Source organism: Piliocolobus tephrosceles, chromosome 7 (genome assembly GCF_002776525.5).
Source record: "Piliocolobus tephrosceles isolate RC106 chromosome 7, ASM277652v3, whole genome shotgun sequence".
Taxonomy (NCBI): domain Eukaryota; kingdom Metazoa; phylum Chordata; class Mammalia; order Primates; family Cercopithecidae; genus Piliocolobus; species Piliocolobus tephrosceles.
This window is the reverse complement of record NC_045440.1, coordinates 126,829,226-126,852,284: the sequence shown is the minus strand read 5'-3', so window position 1 is coordinate 126,852,284 and position 23,059 is coordinate 126,829,226. Positions and strand designations below refer to the sequence as shown.

Below are 23,059 nucleotides of genomic sequence, written 5' to 3'. Positions count from 1 at the left end.
CTGCATTGCTCTAATGATTAATGATGTTGAGAACATTTTTCATGTACTTATTAGCCATTCGTGTATCATCTTTGTTGAAATGGCCTTTTGAACATTTTAACCTTTTTTAATTGTTTCCTTATTATTGAGTTATAAGAGTTCTTTATATATTCACTTATTTTCAAGAGAGTTGCCAAGACAGTTGGGAAAGAATAGTTATTTCTTAACAAATGATGCTGGATTAATTGGATATTCACATGCAAAAAAAAAAAAAAGGTGAAATTAGATCCTTACCTCACAATGCATAAAATATTAACTCAAAATGGATCAGAAACCTGTCTATAAAAGCTAAAACTATAAAACTTAAGAGAAGGTAAGAGAAAATCATCATTATCTTTCTTTTTTCTTTTCTTTTTTTTTTTTTTTGAGACAGAGTTTTGCTCTTGTTGCCCAGTCTGGAGTGCAATGGTGTGATCTCAGCTCACTGCAACCCCCATCTCCCAGGTTCAAGTGAGTCTCCTGCCTCAGCCTCCCAAGTAGCTGGGATTACAGACATGTGCCACCACGCCCAGCTAATTTTTTGGATTTTTAGTAGAGACAGGATTTCTCCATGTTGGTCAGGCTGGTCTCAAACTCTTGACCTCAGGTGATCCACCCACCTCGGCCTCCCCAGAGTGCTGGGATTACAGGCATGAGCCACCGCACCCAGCCGATTTTTCTTTTTTCTATAGCTTCATATTTGAAGTAACACATCATGATCTTAAGTTAGGCAGAAAGTTCTTAGATACACTAAAATCACAATCCATAAAAAAACAAAAAATGATCAATTGGACTTCATCAAAATTAAAACCATTTGCACTCTGTCGGTATTTTCTGTATATATGTAGATGGTCCTCGGCAATGACATTAAAAGAGAAAAGTTGCCAGTTTCAGCTATTAGTTGATTACAGTTGGAAATATCTGGATTTCAGGTAATGTAGGGATGCTGTCGAGGCAGAAGAGAATAGTTTTTTGAGACGGAGTCTCACTCTGTCACCCAGGCTGCAGTGCAGTGGCACAATCTCGGCTCACTGCAAACTTCACCTCCCTGTTCAAGCTATTTTCCTGCCTCAGCTTCTCGAGTAGCTGGGATTACAGGTGTGTGCCACCACACCTGGCTAATTTTTGTATTTTTAGTAGAGATAGGGTTTAACCATGTTGGCCAGGCTAGTTTCAAACTCCTGACCTCAGGTGATCCACCCACCTCGGCCTCTTAAAGTGCTGGGATTACAGGCGTGAGCCACCACACCCAGCTCAGAAGAGTGTTTTTACAGTCCGTATTTTGCACATAACCTTTGTAGTAAGCTGAGAAATGACCCCCTCCCCCACTCCCAAAGATACCTTTGTCCTAATCCCTGAAAACTGTGAGTGTTACATTATATGGCAAAACAAAAAAGAAGGAAGGGTTTCTTTTAGATTTTGAGATCTTGAAATGGGAGATTATCCTGGATTATCTCTGTGGGCCCCAGATCAATCACATGTATCCTTATGAAAGAGCAGAGGGAGATTTTACACAGAAGGGAGAAGGCTGTGAAACCAGAGTCGGAGATCGGTGTCCTGCAGCCACAAGCCAAGGTAATGTCAGCAACCAGCCACCAGAAGCTGAAGAAGCACACAACATTCTTTCCTAGATCCTCCAGAGTTGTGCAGCCCTGTGAATCCCTAGATTTTGGCCTAATGATACTGATTTCAGATTTCTGCCTCCAGAACTGTGAAAGAATTTTTTAAACCACCAAGATTGTGGTAACTTGTTAATAACATTTACAGAAAACTAATACAACCTTATACCAACACAAAATTGCCATTTTATAAACAATGCCTTTTCTGGAACATGTATCCCAGAACTTAAAGTATAATTTTAAAAAATAATAATAAAAGAAAATGCCTTTTCTCTCCTCAGGGCCTTTTTGTTCAGGCTATATCCTCTGCCAGCAATAATTTTTCTCACTCACCCTCAACTCTCCTTTCACTTGACTACTTTAGGCATCAGAGATGGTCCAGGAAGATCTTAATTCCCCAGGCTAAGTTAGGACCTTCTTCTAATTTCGCATAGCTTCCTGTATAAGTCCCCTCCACTTTTAAATTTAACTTCAAGTATACAGAATTAATCAGCTTGCATCGTGACACACTCGTCATTGATTCATGCATGCCCCACCTTTTGAAAGTTTATTTTTTAAAATAATAAATGCCCATAAAACCTGTTTCTCAAAAGGAACTAACCAAATCACCTATTGGACACATTAATCCACTATAATTATAATCCTCAATCACTCATCATTCTTTGCTTTCTATTGTATGTATTTTATTGCATCTGTGTGTTCCTACAAATCACGTTTTAAGTATCAGATTTTTACCATAGTGGTATTATGCTACTGCATGTATGATATCTTCTGGAGCTTCCTTTTTTCACATTGCTAAAATTTTTTATACGATTGCATATTGTACATCATTTGACTGCTATGTAATCCATTTTGTGAGTAAACCACAGTTTATCAATCCACTTTACCGTGGGGCATTTAGAATTTTTCCAGGTTTTGATGATTATAAACTGTTTTAAGGACATTCTTGCACCTTCTGTCTGTTGTACGTGTTGTGCTAGAGATCCACTTAGGCATTAGGAAACACCATACTGAAGATAAAATAAGGAAAGATTATTGGTGTAGGGGAATGTCAAGTAGTAACTTGGCCCTAGTTACCTTTCCTAGGCTGTAATGGATGAGGAGTGGCTGTTGAAACCCAAAGGAAGTTGCGTGTGGTCTGCCACCTTGAGAAAAGCAGTGATCTGCAGTTACAGCGTCAAGTCAGCCCCAGGCAACATTACATCACAGAGGGAACCAGGAAAACAAGTGCTCTGACTTCACAGCTTACACGCAATTTGTTGGAGTCGGAGTGGGGAGAAAGGACCCTGTCCTCCAAATATCAGGGATCTGTGCTCTGATTGCTGCTCCTGATTACACAGGTGCAGATGAAGGTGGACGGCCTTTGTTTCACTTCCCTCGAATGTTGCAAGTCTTTTTCCTGTGGCTCTCGGGGTATTTAATTACCCTGGTCAGTACAGTAATTGCTGTCTTTGCCAGTTGGTTCAGTGGCATGGGGACCTAAAAGAGGCCAATCAGTTGGAACCATGATCATGTTCTCTGGTGAGAGTTTCTTCCTTGAGCACTAAGATAAGATTCTAAAGTCTCTGATCTCAAGGTCTTAGGAATGGGAAGCAAAAATTCCAGTGGGTTATTAAATGCAGTGGTGAGAGGGGACACAAGTTATCTCTACCCTTACCTTTCTATTGCATTTTGGAATGTGAGGGAGATGGAATAAAATACTGCTGGTTAACACATATACTGCAAAGTTTCTGGAAAGATGGTGGAGTGGGAAGTACCAGGAATTTGTCTCCCCACCTAGAAGACAAATGTACTGGCAAAATCAGTCTGATGTTACTATTTTGGAATTCTAGGGTCTGTTGAAGGCTTGGAACTTCCAGGGGAAGGCTTGGACACTAAATTGTGGTTAATTCAGCCAATTTCAGCTTTTAGCACAGTAGTAGTTACCCACACTCAGCCCTGTGACAGGCAGCTGTGCACGTATTCCTGCAGCAGCTTACACACAATTTGTTGGAGTCGGAGTGGGGAGAAAGGACCCTGTCCTCCAAATATCAGGGATCTGTGCTCTGATTGCTGCTCCTGATTACACAGGTGCAGATGAAGGTGGATGGCCTTTGTTTCACTTCCCTCCAATGTTGCAAGTCTTTTTCCTGTGGCTCTCGGGGTATTTAAAAGTCTGGCACCCTTTTTCCCTTTTGGGAGCCAGACATTAAGACTAGACCATTCAAAAACAACTGTATATATTGTCAGATGTGGTGGCTCATGCCTGTATCCCAGATCCTTGAGAGACCAAGGAGGGAGGATCACTTGAGCCCAGGAGTTTGAGACTGCAGTAAGACATGATTGTGCCACTGCACTCCAACCTGGGTAACACAGACCCTGTCTAAAAAAAAGTGAAGAGAAAAGCCTCAACAACTGCATATGCAGGGAAAATAAGAAAGTGACTGCATGCCCAAAGAGGCTCAGAGAAGCTGAAAAGATCTTAAGTTTACAGCTCAGACTGATTCTTGGCACAGAGACAAAAATTAAAAAAAAAAAAAAAAAGTAAAAACAATAACAAAAACAGCAAGCCCTGGGGAAAGAGAAGAATCTGATTTCCAGAGTTAATACAGTAATATATTTAAATGTTCAGTTTCCAACAACAACAACAAAAATCACAAGGCTTACAAAGAAACAGGAAAGTACGGTCCATTTAAAGTAAAAAAAAAATAATAATCAACAAAAACTTTCTGAAAAAGACCTGATGGCAGATAAACCAGGTGAAGACTCTTTCAAAAACTGTCTTATACTAAGACATGTAGTATGAAGGAAAAAAAAAACTGTCTTAAAGAGCTCAAAGAACTAAAGGAAAATGTGGAGAAAGTAAACTGTGTTATTTATTTTATTGCTTTTACTATTATTAATAAAAAGACTCTACAAAGAAATCAGAAAGAAATTCTGGAGCTGAAAAGTATAATAACTAAAATGACAAATTTAGTAAAGAGATTTAAAAACATAGTTGAACAGAAATCTGCAGAAGAATCAGCAAATTTGAAGATAGGATATTGGGAAGTACGGAGTCCGGGGAACAGAAAAAAAAACAATTAAAAAAAATGAACGGAGCTTAAAGAACCTGTGGAACACAATAAAGTAGACTAACATACACACTGTGGGAGTTCCATAAGGGGAAGAAAGAAAGCAGCAGAGATAGTTGGAGAAATAATGGCTGAAAACTTCCCAAATGTGATGAAAGACATGAATATAAACATCCAAGAAATTCAGTCTCCATTAGTCCCTCAAAACAATGATATAAATAAGTCTGTACAACCTAGCATAGAATAAAAAACAGAAACCAAGATTCCCAACGTTTTTCATAGCAGCCGGGCACGCTTTGGTGACCCCAACGAGAACCCTCTTGGCAGCAGCCAGGAGCTGTTCACCTTCCGAAAGCAGGACCTGTGGCAGCCTGACAGGGAGAGGCCACGGGGCCCAAAAAACTCAATGCGTCTCAAGGCAAACCTGAGGGAGGAACTCGGTCAGGGAGGAAGAGAGCACTCATTCCTCACCCAGCCCAGACACTGGAGTGTCAGGAAAGCACTGAGCTGTTGGGGCACTTGTAACATATAATATTAGCGAAACCATGGAATTATATGAAAATTATACATGAGAAATAAGGAAACTATTCTGCTGATTGTAAATTTTTGTGGGAAATTTTGTGATAACTTGAGAATTATACTTGTTTGAATCAAAAAAGAAAGAAAGAAAGAAATTCAGTCTCCAAGTAAGATTATCTGAAGAAGATCCACACCAAGACACACAATCAAACTTTTGAAAGGCAAAAGAATCTTGAAAGCAGCAAGAGAGAGGCAGCTCATCACATATGAAGGATACCTCATGGGATTATCAACAAATTTCTCATCAGAAACATTGGAATATCAAAGGCAGTTAGCTAAAATGCTAAAAAACAAAAATCAAATAAAAAACTGTCAACTGCTCTACCGGCGGGATTTGATGGCGTGATGTCTCACAGAAAGTTCTCTGCTCCCAGACATGGGTCCCTCGGCTTCCTGCCCCGGAAGCACAGCAGCAGGCATCGTGGGAAGGTTAAGAGCTTCCCTAAGGATGATCCGTCTAAGCCAGTCCACCTCACAGCCTTCCTGGGATACAAGGCTGGCATGACCCACATCGTGCGGGAAGTCGACAGGCCAGGATCTAAGGTGAACAAGAAGGAGGTGGTGGAGGCTGTAACCATTGTGGAGACGCCACCCATGGTGGTTGTGGGCATTGTGGGCTACGTGGAAACCCCTCAAGGCCTCCGGACCTTCAAGACTGTCTTCGCTGAGCACATCAGTGATGAATGCAAGAGGCGTTTCTATAAGAACTGGCATAAATCTAAGAAGAAGGCCTTTACCAAGTACTGCAAGAAATGGCAGGATGAGGATGGCAAGAAGCAGCTGGAGAAGGACTTCAGCAGCATGAAGAAGTACTGCCAAGTCATCCGTGTCATTGCCCACACCCAGATGCGCCTGCTTCCTCTGCGCCAGAAGAAGGCCCACCTGATGGAGATCCAGGTGAACGGAGGCACCGTGGCCGAGAAACTGGACTGGGCCCGCGAGAGGCTCGAGCAGCAGGTACCTGTGAACCAAGTGTTTGGGCAGGATGAGATGATCGACGTCATCGGGGTGACCAAGGGCAAAGGTTACAAAGGGGTCACCAGTCGTTGGCACACCAAGAAGCTGCCCCGCAAGACCCACCGAGGCCTGCGCAAGGTGGCCTGCATTGGGGCATGGCATCCTGCTCGTGTGGCCTTCTCTGTGGCACGTGCTGGGCAGAAAGGCTACCATCATCGCACTGAGATCAATAAGAAGATCTATAAGATTGGCCAGGGCTACCTTATCAAGGACGGCAAGCTGATCAAGAACAATGCCTCCACTGACTATGACCTGTCTGACAAGAGCATCAACCCTCTGGGTGGCTTTGTCCACTATGGTGAAGTGACCAATGACTTTGTCATGCTGAAAGGCTGTGTGGTGGGAACCAAGAAGCGGGTGCTCACCCTCCGCAAGTCCTTGCTGGTGTAGATGAAGCGGCGGGCTCTGGAGAAGATTGACCTTAAGTTCATTGACACCACCTCCAAGTTTGGCCATGGCCGCTTCCAGACCATGGAAGAGAAGAAAGCATTCATGGGACCACTCAAGAAAGACCGAATTGCAAAGGAAGAAGGAGCTTAATGCCAGGAGCTGATTTTGCAGCTGGTGGGGTCTCAATAAACGTTATTTTCTACTGAAAAAAAAAAAAAACTGTCAACCGAAGATCTTATATCTGGCAAAAGCTGTCCTACAAAAATGAGGGAGAAATTAAGACATTTTAAGATAAACAGGCGTGAGCTACCATGCCTGGCCTGATTTCTGACTTTAGTAATGTGTCTTCTCTCATCTTTTCCTAGTCCATCCAGCTAAAACTTTGTTGATTGAATTATTTCAAAGAACCAATGTTTAGTTTCATTAATTTTCTCTGTTGTTTTTCTATTCTTTATGTTGTTTTTCTCTGCTCTAATCTTTAATATTTCTTTCTTTCTGTTAGCTTTTGGTTGTTTGCTCTTTTTCTTCTAGTTCTTTAAGTTGTAAAGCTAGTTTATTGATATGAGATCTTTCTTGTTTTTCAATAGAAGTTGTTTATAGTCATAAAGTAGCCCCTTAGCACTGCTTCACTGTGTCACATAAGCTTTGATACGTTGTTTGCATCTTCACTTGTCTCTATTTTCTAATTCCCCTTATGATGTTTTCTCTGATCCATTGGTTAAGAGTGTGTTGTTTAATTTCACAAGTTGTGAATTTTCCAGTTTTACTTCTATTAGTAATTTCTAATTTCATCCTAATGTGATCAGAGAAGCTACTTCGTATCTTTTTACATGTATTCGGACTTAAATTGTGAAATATGGTGTATCCTGGAAGATGTCCCATGTTGCACTTGAGAAGAATGTGTATGCTGTTGTTGGGTAGAACATTCTGTATATGACTCTTACATTAGTTGGTTTCTATTTATTTGCTTATCTTCTGTGTGGTTGTTGTATCCATTATTGAGAGTGGGGTATTGAAGTCTCCAAATGTCATTGTAGAATCATCTATTTTCTTTCTTCAATTCTGTCAATTTTTGCTTGATATATTCTGATGGACTGTCATTATGTGTGTGTGATGGTTATAATGTTTCTATCTTCCTGCTGTATTGAATCTTTATTAATAAAAGTCATTTCTTTGGTCTGTAAACTTTTCTTGTTCCTTAAAGAGTCTTTTGAATAATTTACACATTTAAGATCTTCCCGTTAACCTGCTTTCCATCAGCATACATAAACAAAAGTTAGATATAGTTTTCATTAAAGAGAAAAATTAAGTGAGAGACTAACAGACAAAAGGAGAGGACAGACAAAAGCAGGGTTGGAGGAGAACAGATGGATGTAAGGAGAAACATTTATTGAATGCATTCTGTGAGTTTATTTCTCGTAAACTTTTTAAAACTAAAATCTAGTTTGTCTTATAGTCACCCTGCTTTTCTTTTGGTTACCATTTGCATGAAACATTTTTTGCTACCCTTTCACTTTCATTTTGTCAATCTCTATATTTTGACTGGACAGTTGACAAAATGGATAAAAACTCATGATTCAACTATATGCTGTCTACAGGAGACTCACTTTAGGTCCAGACACAAATATGCCTGTAATACCACTTTGGGAGGCCAAGACAGGTGGATCACTTGAGGTCAGGAGTTCGAGACCAGCCTGACCAACATGGTGAAACCCTGTCTCTACTAAAAATACAAAAATTAGCCAGGTGTGGTGGTGGGTACCTGTAATCCCAACTACTCAGGAGGCTGAGGCAGGAGAATTGCTTGAACCTGGGAGGTGGAGGTTACATTCACATATAGCATGATCATCTGTGTAGAAAATAGAATCTACAAAAAAAAAAAAAAAGAAAAGCCTCTAGTACTAATAGTTGAGTTTAACAAGGTTTTAAAATACAAGTTTAACATAAGAAAATTGTCTTTCTGACTTAAATGTAAAATCTAAAACTATAAAAACCCTGGAAGGGCTGGGCGCAGTGGCTCACGCCTGTAATCCCGGCACTTTGGGAGGCTGAGGCGGTTGGATCACCTGAGGTCAGCAGTTCAAGACCAGCCTGGCCAACATAGTGAAACCCCGTCTCTACTAAAAATAAAATACAAAAAAATTAGCCGGGTGTGGTGGTGCACAGCTGTAGTCTCAGCTACTTTGGAGGCTGAGGGAAGAGAATTGCTTGAACCCAGGAAGCGGAGGTTACAGTGAGCTGAGATTGCACCACTGAACTCCAGCCTGGGTCACAGAGCAAGACTCCATCTCAAAAAAAAAAGATCCTGCTTCCAGGCCAGGCATAGTGGCTCATGTCTGTAATCCCAGCACTTTGGGAGGGCAAGGCGGGCAGATCATTGGAGTTCAGAAGTTTGAGACCAGCATGGCCGACATAGTGAACCCTCGTCTCTACTAAAAAATACAAAAATTAGCCAGGCATGGTGGTGCACACCTGTAATCTCAGCTACTCAGGAGGCTGAGGCAGGGAAAATTTCCTGAACCCAGGAGGCGAGGTTGTGGTGAGCCGAAATCCCGCCACTGCACTCCAGCCTGGGTGACAGAGCAAGACACCATCTGAAAAATAAAAAAAAATATATCCTGCTTTCAATTTATTTTATTTTACTTTATTAATTTTTATTAATTTTTGAGACAGGGTCTTACTCCATCACCCAGGCTGGAGTACAGTGGTGTGACTATGGCTCACTGCAACCTTGACCTCCCCAGGCTCAGGTGATCCTCCCACCTCAGCCTCCAGAGTAGGTGAGACCACAGGTGCATGCTACCACACCTAATTTTGTATTTTTCTGTAGAGACGGTGTTTTACCATGTTGCCCAGGCTGGTCTGGAACTCCTGGGCTCAAGCAATCCACCCTCCTGAACCTCCCAAAGTGCTAGACTAACAGTCGTGATATACTGTGTCCGGCCCTGCTTTCAATTCTTTTGAGTATATACCTAGAAGTGAAATTGATGGATCAAATAATAATGCTATTTTTAATTTTTGAAGAACTGCCATACTGTTTTTCATAGCAGCTATATCATTTTACATTCACAACAGAGCACAAGCGTTTGAATATATGACTAACCCAGTTCCGGAATCCTATTTTGAGAAGTTTCTTTGTTTTTTTTTTTGTTTGTTTGTTTTAACCTAGGTCTGGTGTCAATTACTGTATCAATCAGTGTCTTAGCATGCAATAGTACCCGCGAAGAGCATTTATTTACAAATGTGTAGGTGCATGGTGCTAGTTACTAAACCCTGAGCCCAAAGGAACAAGGGCGGGGAATAGTTACTGAAACCTGGAAAGAGAGAGAGTCATGTAGATTCTGCTACCCTGAGGGAAGCAGTAACCATCAGATGAGGGATATGGGCACCCCACAGCAACCTCACAGAGGGAACTGGAATAAATGCCCTAACCTCACTCTCACTCTTTTCCTGCTGTTGCTCCCCAGTAGCTAACCCAACCAGAAGCAATGGTGTATGGGATCCCGTTGATGCAATCCATATACGTCAGACACCTTAGTGGAAAACAGGATGAAGAAGGGCAGAAAGCAGATCTGGAGGGACAAACAGAAAGTATCTAACACTGCTGTATATACCTAGAGTCATAAGGCATGTGAGTGTCCAACTTTAGGAGGTGATGTCAAACGGTTTTCAAAATGGCCACAGAACTTCCACTCCACTTGTAGTGTACAAGAGACTTTGTGAATGCATGTCTCCTCCTCCAAAATTTGAAAATGTCAAACTTGGTAACATTTATCTATTAAATGGTGTAAAATGGCATCTTACTGTGGCTTTGTTTCCACTGGCCCAGTCATCAATAATTTTATACATGTTTACAGTCCATAAGGAATTCCTCTCAGTAAAATACTTGTTTATATCTATATCATACCACTATCTCTGTTTATTCTAGGAATCTATAAGCTCCTTGAGAATAAATACTGTGTCTTTGTATTTCTACTGATAAAAGTACTTGTTAAATAATTGAATTATTGCTAGAGGCAAATGCTAGAACCAACGTTTCACTCAACAGAAAACTGGTGGAGTTATGAATGCCTGGAAGTAATGATGGAAAGAAAGAACAGGCATTTTAAGTTCCTCCCCTTGAAGTGGATCTTCCTCATAAGATGGGGAGGTTTTCATGTGAGAATAAGGTCAGGAAGGAAATGAAAGAGGTTTTGAATTGATTTTATGTGAAGGAGAATTTCTCACCTTGGAGTGGGAGTGCTACAAATTTCAAAGTAAAATGCAGGAGAATGGTTTTTGCTTTTTAAAATTTTTGGTCAGGGAGAAGAGCATGATTGGAATAGGGCATAGCAAGTTGCAAGAACACTTCTTCAAATTAGTCTAAGGGGATCAGTGACAGCCATGTGGCCGGAGCAGTGTGCACTTTTTTAGTCTTTTTTTATTTTCTGCCACTTAGCATCATTCCACAAAATTCAGCATCATTCCACGAAATACAGCATACAGCTTTCCTGAAACAAATTTTTTCTTCTGCCTGCTTTCTTATGCCTACTCTACACTCATGTGGTTTTTCCTCCAGATTCTATGGCTGTTCTTTTGTTCTTAAACATTTTGTCTTTTTTTTTTTTTTTTTTTTTTTTTGATTGAGGTGGAGTCTCCCTCTGTGACCCAGGCTGGAGTGCAGTGGCATGATCTTGGCTCACTGCAACCTCCGTCTCCCGGATTCAAGCAATTCTCCTGCCTCAGCCTCTCGAATAGCTGGATTACAGGTGCCTGCCACCACACCCGGCTAATTTTTTGTATTTTTAGTAGAGACGGGGTTTCACCATGTTGACCAGGCTGGTCTTGAACTCCTGGCCTCAGGGAATCTGCCCGCCTCAGCCTCTCAAAGTGCTGGGATTACAGGTGTAAGCCACCGCACCCAGCCTTTCTGCCTTTTTGATAGCATCCTCCTCTACCTTTAGCTTCATGTTGTTCTACAGTTTTGGTGTGGGGTTCTGTTCCCTTACCAGTCAACACTGTTTTCCAAGGTGGTGTTTTCTACTCGCAAGGCTTTAAAGATCATCTGTATACAACTGCTCCCAAATTTCTATCTCTAGGTCATATCATTTTTCTGAACTACAAGCCCATGTATCTTGATCTTCCCCTGAAACTTGCTGCTCCTCCAAAGTTCCTTATATCAATAAATTCCACTACCATCCATCTAAATGCTGAAACCAGAAACAGCTTCCCTCTTTTTTTTTTTTTTTTTTGAAACCAGAAACAGCTTCCCTTCTTTTTTTTTTTTTTTTGTTTTTTTGTTTTTTTTGGAGATGGAGCTTCACTCTTGTTGCCCAAGCAGGAGTGCAATGGCACAATCTCAGCTCACTGCAACCTCCGCCTCCCAGGTTCAAGCAATTCTGCCCCCTCAGCCTTCAGAGTAGCTAGGATTACAGGTACCTGCCACCATGCCTGACTAATTTTTTTGTATTTTTAATAGAAACGGGGTTTCACCATGTTAGCCAGGCTGGTCTCGAACTCCTGACCTCAGGTGATCCACCCACCTTGGCCTCCCAAAGTGCTGGGATTACAGGCGTGAGCCACTGCGTCCGGCCTACACTTGGCCTTTTTAGTTATTTTTCTTACCTCTGGGCACTTTGATACACTGTTCCTTTTGTCTAGAATGCTCTTTCCTTCTCCTACACCTATCTAACCTCTATTCCTTATCCTTCATTTATCAGCATAGAAGTCACTGTCTTAGAGAAGTTTTTCTTACCTCTGGAATCTAAACAAGACTTCGTATTTTAACCTCTCATTTAATGTACAATATTCCTGCATTACATATTTCATGATTTCCAACTAGGTATTTTTTATTTTTTAAAGGTATCAGAGTGGTCTTTATTCATTTAATTTTCCTTTTAACTTTTATAAATGCTATCACAAATTCTAAAGAATCTAGATGAGTGAAAATTTTTTATTATGAAGACGCAGATCTAAGAACAGAAGGATAACGATATGCTAGCTTATATATAGTTCCTTGCAAAAATAATGATACACTAAAAAAATAGTAGAAAATAAAAATCTGGGCTGGGCGCAGTGGCTGACACCTGTAATCCCAACACTTTGGAAGGCCAAGGCAGGTGGATCACCTGAGGTTGGGAGTTCAAGACCAGCCTGAACAACATGGAGAAACCACATCTCTACTAAAAATACGAAAATTAGCTGGGTGTGGTGGTGTATGCCTATAATCCCTGCTACTCAAGAGGCTGAGGCAGGAGAATCGTTTGAACCCAGGAGGTGAGGTTGTAGTGAGCCCAGATTGTGCCCTTGCACTCTAGCCTAGGCAACAAGAGCGAAATTGTCTCGAAAAAAAAAAAAAAATCCGAAAAGTTATCGACATCTGAAAATGGTAAGTAACTTCCTCTGCATCTTAGTTCTGATCACTTCTGCAGAAGAATCAAGCATATTTGGGTGAAGAGAGTAATTATTCTATTTTTATTAATAATATAGTGTGCCCTTCAGAACTTGGTGTAGTCTTTTTTTTCTTTTTCTTTTTTTGAGCCTGAGTCTCACTCTGTCACCCAGAGTGGAGTGCAGTGGTGCAATCTCAGCTCATCGCAACCTCCGCCTCCCGGGTTCAAGCAATTCTCCTGCCTCAGCCTCCTGAGTAGCTGGGATTACAGGCATCCGCCCCCATGTCCAGCTAATTTTTGTATTTTTAGTGGAGACGGGGTTTCACCATGTTGGTCAGGCTGGTCTCGAACTCCTGACCTCGTGATCCACCTACCTCAACCTCCCAAAGTGCTGGGATTACAGGCATGAGCCACCCGCGCACAGCCAGAACCTGGTATAGTCTTTAAGAATCATCTGAAGTTTCTGGCTCAGCACAATGTTCCCTCTGGCCTTCAGTCTGCCAGTAACAGATGCCTTCTGAGGTTCAAGCTTGCCTAGAACGACCTCCATGAAATCTCCATCTGAAAGTATGATGATTGCATCAGCAAAACCTTTTCCAGGTTCTTGATACACTTTTCCAGAACCACTTTTCAGGTCACTTAGCTGCAATATTTCCACCTTTATTAATATGTCACTCAAATACAGCATTTTACTTTCTTTGCCATCTCACACCCAACATCCTTAAGGCTGTGAACTTTTTCCTCAAATACAAGAGTATTCTGAAGTTCCTCACCTTCAGAGGGTGTCTTAGCTGAAATATCAGATGTTGGCATAAGATTCACACATGCATTTGAAATGACAGTGTCTCTAGTTCCTTGGACCTTGGTTTGAAAGTGAATTCTGTTTCCTTCCTTCCACATCTCAGTTTGTAGAGTTTGCCCTGGATATACTGGTTTTGCAAAACAAGTCCTAATCATCTTGAATCTTTGACACATTATAAAACATGCCTGGCAAAAAATCTAAATGTACATAATCCATGTACACATGTCAAAACATGCTAGGTTAGCAAAGTTAGGATCAACGTGTAACAGATTCCAGTCTCTGCTGAGGCAGTACAAAGCAGCCTGATTAAGAGTGGTGGTATCTGTAAGTACAGCGTCAGGTGGTCTATTAGGTGTGGCTACAGTTACCTTGACTTTCAGGTCCAATTTCCACCAAAGCCTCCAGAGCCAACGAGAAAGAGAAAGAACTGATTATAGTACATAAATTCCTTCTCAGAATAAGAATAGACATCCATAAGAATTACTACACCAGATCCTTTATCTAGGACATCAGCAACAACTGTTTCACATTTCCATTTTCCTGCTCTAGGAAGTGGTTTATATAACTGCATGTATTGCTCCCCATAAAGAACCTTTGCAAAGTTCCTTGAAAGCCCAGGAACTTCTGCTAATTCTCCACCCATTATAGATTTCTGACTTATGATAACTCCAAAGGCAGGCAAACAGAAGAACTCAGAGCTTCCTCCATGAACAAATTTAAAATCTTTTGGATCCTTGATTGATGCTCCCACTCCCAGGGCATACATAATAGCTTCCAGTTCTGTGTAAGCAGAAGAAAATGGAGGGAGTGTATGGCCAATAGCTCCAGCAAATCCTGATGTTCCTGTAGATGTTGCATGGCAGATATGATTTGTTGAAACTCCTCCTTCTGAATCTATTTTACTTAGAACTACAATTACACTGCCAGTTGATTTTTGGATACTCCAAGGCTTGCTGGCATTCTCGAAGTCACACGTCTTCTTCCAGTTATCCTTCACTGCTTCAGGAGTCACTGGCTGATTTTGTCTTACAACCACTACAAGGGTCTGGTCCCAGAATAGGACCAGCGATGCTACCTAATCTGGCTTTGGGGCTTCCACAAAATCTTCAGGCATAATTGAGTCCACCCTGATTCAGCATTAGGAGAAGTAGTTTTACAGTGAATGTTGCTTTTCCTGCCTTCAACTGCAATAGAATTTGCAAGGACCAGAAGACCCAACTTTGCAGCACTATAATTTGCCTGGCCAAAGCTGCCATATATTCCTGAAGCTGATGAAGTTATAATGATCCTTCCATTTTTCTGCTTCTTCATGTGATCCCACACTTCCCAGGGTCATTTGGAATGAGCCCCGCAAGTGAACTCTGTGGATGATATCCCAGTCTTCATCACTTATCCTAGCAAAAGAATGGTCCCTCAGAATTCCAGCACTGTTGACCACAACATCTATTCTAAAAGCATCCGGTGCTGTCTTTACAATCTTCTCTCCTGTTTTCACTGAATCATAGTTGGCCACCACTTTTCCACCTTTGTTTATTATTTCTTCAACAACCTTATCAGCAACTAAGGAGCCTTTACAAACTCCCTCTTAAATAATTCACAACAACTAGTGCTCCTTTTTCTACAAAAGCCAGGGCACGAGGCTGCACTCATGGTCTCACCACTGAGTTTCAACAGCTGGTGATACTGGTCACTGGTGTAGGGGAGGACACATACCCATGCCTATGCAGTGACACATACCTTGACTAGGGTTTTTTTGGTTTTTTTTTTGAGACGAAGTCTCGTTCTTGTTTCCCAGGCTGGAGTGCAATGGCATGCTCTCAGCTCACTGCAACCTCTGCTTCCTGGGTTCAAGTGATTCTTCTGCCTCAGCCTCCCAAGTAGCTGGGATTACAGGTGCCTGCCACCACGCCTGGCTAATTTCTGTATTTTTAGTAGAGATGGCATTTCACATGTTGGCCAGGCTGGTCTCGAACACCTGACCTCAGGTGATCCACCTGCCTCAGCCTCCCAGCGTGCTGGGATTACAGGCGTGAGCCACTGTGCCCGGCGACTAGGTATTTTTTAATGCTTATTTATTTAATATTGGTCTCACTAAGAGATCATAGGCTCTTTAAGGTTAGGAACGATGTTTTGTTTTGTTTTCTTTTGTTTTATGATTATAGATCTAGCACCTACCACAATCAGTTCACAGTTGGCACTAAATAAGTATCAGTTGACTTAATTGCTGGATAAATAGATAAGAAGAGGATCAAGAAAGTAGAGTAGAAAGACATGAGTTTAACAAGAGATGGAGGCACATATGGCTACAGTGAAGGGAAGCCCATACTTCAGAAAAGAAGGATCTTGCTCATAATGGCTTATTTTTAAAAAGATACAAGATCATCTTGATTATATTTTTAGAAGCTGCTTCTGTTAGATTTATCTCATTCCAAGGCCATGAAAGAACAAATTTTCAGTTTGATTTTCTCAGTTAATTGTTTACATATTGGGCACCTTCATGAGATTGAAATCCATTTAGTTATGACTGTATATTCTAAGCTTTGCATAGTCAGTCAGCAAAATAACTGCAGAAAGGACTGAAAGGTTGTGGGAGTTTTGTTTTGTTTTCTACTAGCTCTGGGAACAAGTATAAAATACCAAGAAATATTATATTTATATATAAATATTGATAAAAGAAGAGAGCATTCAGCAGTTAATTAATTAGGTTAAAAACAGATGGGGCCAGGTGCAGTGACTCACACCTGTAATCCCAGCATGTTGGGAGGCTGAAGCAGGCCGACCACCTGAGGTCAGGAGTTCAAGACCAGCCTGGCCAACATGATGAAACCCCATCTCCACTAAAAATACAAAAATTAGCTAGACATGGTGGCGCATGCCTGTAATTCCAGCTACTCAGGAATTTGCACCTGGGAGGTGGAAGTTTCGGTGAGCCGAGATCGCACCACTGCACTCCAGCCTGGGCGACAGGGTGAGACTCTGTCTCAAATAAATAGATAAAATAAAATAAAAACAGATGGATTTTTGCTGGACACAGTGGCTCATGCCTGTAATCCTAGCTTTTTGGGAGGCCAAGGCGGTAGGATCGCTTGAGGCCATGATTTTGAGACCAGCTTGGGCAACATAGCAAGACCCCATCTCTACAAAAATAATAATAATAATAATAATAATAATAATAATAATAATAATAATTCGCCAGGTGTAGCGGCACATGCCTGTAGTCCCAGCTACTCGGGAGGCTGAGGTAGGGGCATCACTTGAGCCCAGGAGTTTGAGACTTCAGTGAGTCATGATTGCCCTACCACGCTTCAGCCTAAAATACAGCTCTGAAAAATAACACAAATAAAAAACAGATGGGTTTTATTGGTTAAGATTCTTTGGTTGTAAGTAACAGAAATCCTCTTTCTAACTTCAGCAAAAAGGCACATTTTTGAAAGGATGTAAATTACCTCATGGATGGTTAGAACAACCAAACGTCAATGAGAGGGAACTAGTCCTGCTCCAAGCCCTTGGCTGAAGTTCCTAAAATAGTTGCCATTAATGTGACTCGACAAAGACAAAGCCACCAAGCCTCAGTGATTCTCTGTTCTAGACTTCATAGTATCCTCTCGGCTCCAAAGAATTGGATTGGTCCTGATGTCCACCCTAGTTCCTTCCAGAGACCGATAGCACATAATTTAGACATTATTAGGGGAAACCTATATTATAAGAAAGTGTGACCCTCGCAGGCAACCCGGGAGTTGTCTGCCACAAAAGTTTAACAGACAAAATTTGCTGACTTACTCTCTCATGTCCATTTGAGCCAATTATTTGATACATATGGTGAACACTCACCTTGTGTGCAGATTATAGACAGTATCTCACTTATACTTACAATGCCATAAAAGGCCTAGTAGGTAGGTTCTAGTATTATTTTTATTTTACAAATAAAGAAATGGACGCTGAGACTAATTAAGTCATTTACTCACTATCACACATAAGTGGCAGAAGCAGGACTTAAATGAGGTCTCTGTGACTCGAAACCCATGTTCTTAACCACCTTCCTTGAACAAACACTGTCTGGCTTTGGCACTCAGCATTCCAGTACGTGCCAATGGCAATTTCCTGCGAATGTTTGTAACCCTCCACCTGAGGGTTTTCTCATGACTCACGCTGGAGGTGGTCTTGAAGTGACAAATAGTTAACACCTCTGTGAATAGTTTCTGGCTAGACATAGATGGGAGTTGGTGAATAATACCCCTGTTCCCTTGGCCCTTTGGTGGGATACCTCTGAGGTGTGTTCTATACCTTATCTCTAGGTTCTCCATTACAGTTGAGCACTAGATCCCACAGCAGCAACCTGCTTGAAACTGTACCGTTGCTAGCTTCCTTCCCTTCCCTTTCTTATATCCCCACTCCCCTACTCATTCTTCTTGGCTTCACCTCCCAAATGAACCACTTGCCCTCATATCCTTTACTCAGTGTCTGTTTTAGGGGCAGCCCAACCTAAGACATCCATTCTCTTTAAAAAATAAAAGTAGAAAAAAATGAAATACTCCAACAACAACTTTTTAACGGTTTCTCAGCGACCAAACCTCACAAACCAGCATTAATATCCCCAATATTTTATTGTGACAGCATTGCAATTTTATTTTCAAATTTCTTCCCATTTTAAAGATTGTTTTATTTGTGGCAATGTTAAGTTGTGCTTCTAAGAGGAAAAATCTGGAACTTTTGTGTTTAGGCTATGTACTTTTAGTGTGCAAAGGTTGGAAATGAAATCACTACATTTGAGCCATCAACCCTGCCAACATCCAAGCTCTGGCTGGGAGTCAGAGAACAGCACTTAACATGCAGCGAGAGGGCTCCTGAAATACTTCTACCTTCAGAGCACATGCTGAATCAAAATGATTTAAATGCCCAAAAGATATGGAACTAAAACATTTAATAGATCAAAGGGAGCCAGACATGCGTACCTGGGACAGACAGACACTGTGAACTACAAGTATTGATTTAAAGGACCATTGTGAAACTTCAGCTGGCTTGAAGATTGACTTGTGAGGAAAAAAGGGGGGCTCAATGCAAGAGATAATGTATTCATGAAATAATTTGGAAACTGATTACGTGTGATGAATCCTAATTATAGCTATTTACTGTGGTGAATATTTAGGAAAATCAGGATCTTAAAAAAAGACACAAGCTTTTGCTTTAATTATTTAGGAATAAAAATAAGTTACCTCCAATTTTATGTTTTATAATTTTTTTTCATTGAGTTTACATGTTTTATATTTAGGACCACTACATATGTCTCTTTTCTGTTTCTTCCTTAAATTTTTCTTAAGTCTTTTTTCCCATCCCACTAGGGAGAAAATGTAAATTACCATCAACCAAACGAATTCCCTGGTTTCTTCTGAACCTTCACCTCACAGCTGTTGCATGAAATATAATCACTAAAATACTAGCTAAATGAAAATGTCTATCCAAAAAGACATTTAAAAAATACTCTTAGACCAAATAACCTTGCAGGAGAATAGTCAGAGACAACTACACATTTTCTTTCACCTAAAAATAGCCAGTTTGGAAATACACTAAAATGCTAATAGTGGCTAGGAAGGGAGAAACGTAGATGGATTCTCGTCTCTATTTTTTAATGTTTCTATAGTGAAGATATTCCTTCGTTCATACAAATGTTTTATAAAAATTTAAAAATTGCTTTTAAGCAAAAATTCTTTTTTTGTTATAAAACCTGAAATATCTTAAAGGTGAGCCGAAAAAGATCAGAAAAAAAAATCCTTGTGTTTGTAAACTGAAAAATTTAAAAATATAAAATAAATTTAAATATAAAAAGTACAAACAATAAAATTTAAATATAAAATATAAAAAATTATTATATTTTTATGTTATCCCTCAAGTGTCTTTGGGCGAGTATTTTTCAAGCAAGTTGTTAAAAGTCTGCAAATCTATCTGTATGATCAGAAAGGTGTTTAACATTTGGGTATATGTGTAACATAAGCACAGCAATATATTATCTTGTTGGCTATAAATTGCATACTTGCAGTTTCATAGCTGGATGCATAAGCTATGAAACAGGAGGGAAATAAATGTGTGAGTAGACTACAAATTGAGAAATTAACTTAGTGAGAAGTCCAAGCTAATCAGTCTATATTTTTAAAAATTTTTTTTAATATTCTAAAAGCGTATGTAGTAACACCTAGGTCTATATTTTCAATTTTTAACATTCATAACTAAAATAAGATCAAGGTAGCTAAAACATATTACAATTTTTTTTTTTGTTTTTTGAGACAGGGTCTTGGTCTGTCACCCAGGCTGGAGTGCAATGGCGTGATCACTGCTCACTGCAGCCTTGACATCACCACGCCCGGCTAATTTTTGTATTTTTTGTAGAGATGGGGTTTTGCCATGTTGGCCAGGCTGGTCTCGAACTCCTGACCTCAGGTGATCTGCCTGCTTCAGCCTCCCAGAGTGCTGGGATTACAGGTGTCTGCCACCACGCCTGACCTGCCTTGACTTTTTTAATAATCCAAGGCACAGAAGGATGGACCGTAAGCTTTACTGTGTGGTGGAAAAGGAGGGCCTGTGGAGTCAAACGTGCATTTCAATCTTCTTCAATAGGTTCTCCAAAAGAGATGCCTTTTGGTAAGGTAACATAGAAGAAACATTTACTGCTCACCAAAATACCTATTTACTCTACCACATTTCCTGTACCTAGCCACATTTCTTGTATATGGCCAAAAAGAGGAAGCAGCCTGGGTCCCTGAGTCACCACTTAGAGGCGAATTGCCCTAGAGAATCACTGAGGGCCCAAAGAAGCCTCGATGGCTGAAAAGTTATGTTAAGACTGGGTATTGGGGGTTTGTTACAGCAGCATAGCCTAGTCTGTTCAGACAAATAGAGATAATGTATTCACATGATGGTTGTCGACCTTCTGATGGAAAAATCTCCAGCCCTACCAGGGTCCTGCAACCCATTATTTGAACTTCTGCCTCCACAACTTGTGGAACTTGAGCAAATAAATCTTACGCCCCAATTTTTTTATCTACAAAATGGGGGATGTAGTATTAATACTCATAGGATTGCTCTGAAAATTACATTAGATTATATAGAAAAGTACTGACCTCAGAACCTGGCAGGTAGAGGTTCTTCGTAAGAGTTGGTTACCTCCTTTCCCCCTTGCCTGAGGCCAGTGGTTCTCAAAACTGACTGCATTTTGGAATCATTTGGGAAGCTTTTTAAAAACAGAACAGTGCCTGTAGCTCATCATAAACTGAATAAATCAGAATCTTCAGGGGTAGAGCTGGGGGCATAGATTTTTTTTCTTTCTTTGAACAGACCAATAAAAAATAGATGTTTTTAGAAAACACCAGGTGATTCTATTGTCTAGCTGAAAACCATTGCCTTCGGCAATGTGTAAACAAAACGCTATTTGATTAAACATAACATAAACTCGCCACAATATAAAAAGCTTTCAAAAAGTATCCAGTATGATCACCCTTTTCATAGACTTGGAACTTTAAAAAATTACAGACCACAGAGAGTCAGTTAAGTAGTTACTGAATATTCTTAGGGACTGAAAGACATTCCGAAATGCAGAACTGTGGATAAGCCCAGGAAAGAACAGGCTGAGATACTACTTGCATTTTGTAGTTTATAGTGATGACTGTTTTCCTCCTGCTACGGGCTGAATTGTGACTCCCTCAGAATTCATATGTTAAAGCCCTAACCCCCAGTGCCTTAGAACGTGACCAAGGTTGGACATAGGGTATTTGCAGAGGTCATTTAAAATGAGGTCAGGAGGGTAGATCCTAATCGTATGTACTGGTGTCCTTATAAGAAAAGCAAATTTTGGCCGGGCGCGGTGGCTCAAGCCTGTAATCCCAGCACTTTGGGAGGCCGAGATGGGTGGATCACGAGGTCAGGAGATCGAGACCATCCTGGCTAACACGGTGAAACCCCGTCTCTACTAAAAAAATACAAAAAACTAGCCGGGCGAGGTGGCGGGCGCCTGTAGTCCCAGCCGCTCGGCAGGCTGAGGCAGGAGAATGGCGTAAACCCGGGAGGCGGAGCTTGCAGTGAGCTGAGGTCCGGCCACTGCACTCCAGCCTGGGCGACAGAGGGAGACTCCGTCTCAAAAAAAAAAAGAAAAAAAAAAAGAAAAAAAAAAAAAAAAAAAGAAAAGCAAATTTGAACACCAGCATATACAGAGGGAAGATGATGTGGAGATGCAGGGAGAAGATGGCCATCTGTAAGTCAAGAAGATAGGCATGGAAAAGATCCTTCCCTGACAGCCCTCAGAAAAAAACCCCAGCCCTGGCTAGGCGCAGTGGCTCATGCATGTATTCCCAGAATTTTGGGAGGCCAAGCAGGAGGATTCCTTGAGGCCAGGAGTTGGAGACCAACCTGGGCAACAGAGTGAGACCTCTGTGTCTACAAAAACTTAAAAAATAAAATAAAATATATAAAAAAAGGAACCAACTCTGCCAACACCTTGATTTCAGATACTTGGTTTCCAGAACTGCGAGAAAAATAAATTTCTGTTGTTTAAGCCACCCAGTCTGTGGCACTTTTTTTGACAGCAGTCCTAGCATAATATGCCTATGTTAGAGCTAAGGCATGAAAATGACAGACCATAATATGCAGTCCTAGCATAATACGCCTATGTTAGAGCTAAAGCATGAGGTAGCTATTTGGTGAGTGGGTGGGAGAAATAGCCCCCTGCATCCACTTTATTAAGAAATGTAGAGAGAGGAGATGGATTTTATAAGGTCCTTGAAGTTGAGTCCTTTCACTGTTTGATGGAAAGGTAAATTCCAATCGTAGAGAAGGCGACATATGTCCAGGAGATGTAAAGCATTGTCTTTGCTGGCTCACAGCCATCTTCTGAAGGAACTGTCCTTGCTTGCAGCCTCTGCTGTCCAAGTAAAGCTGCTCTTTCCCCACAAGACTGGCTTCCCTCCTAACCTGGCAGATTGCACTAAGCTGACCTTTTAAGAAGAAACGTGCTGGACCAATCAGGTTCTCTCTTTAGATTTGGGAATTGGTGCATTAGCTCTAATGAACAGAGCTCAACAGTCATATTGGACTCCTTGGTTGAGGCTAGTTGGCCAGGCCATGTTCTCAAGGAGACTTAAAAGGAGTCAAGAGGCCAGGCGCGGCGGCTCATGCCTGTAATCCCAGCACTTTGGGAGGCCGAGGCGGGCAGATCACATGAGGTCG

At 41.0% G+C, this 23,059-nt stretch overlaps 2 pseudogenes across 1 annotated transcript; one reads left to right on the top strand and one right to left on the bottom strand.

The window, feature by feature from the left end:
• The first annotated feature begins 5,584 nt into the window (after positions 1-5,584).
• On the top strand, positions 5,585-6,842 carry LOC111550802 (annotated as a pseudogene). Its single transcript, XR_002734177.3, has one exon. The product of XR_002734177.3 is annotated as a 60S ribosomal protein L3 pseudogene (transcript).
• A 6,182-nt stretch (positions 6,843-13,024) lies between these two features.
• Positions 13,025-15,477, bottom strand: LOC111549607 (annotated as a pseudogene).
• Positions 15,478-23,059: the final 7,582 nt, after the last annotated feature.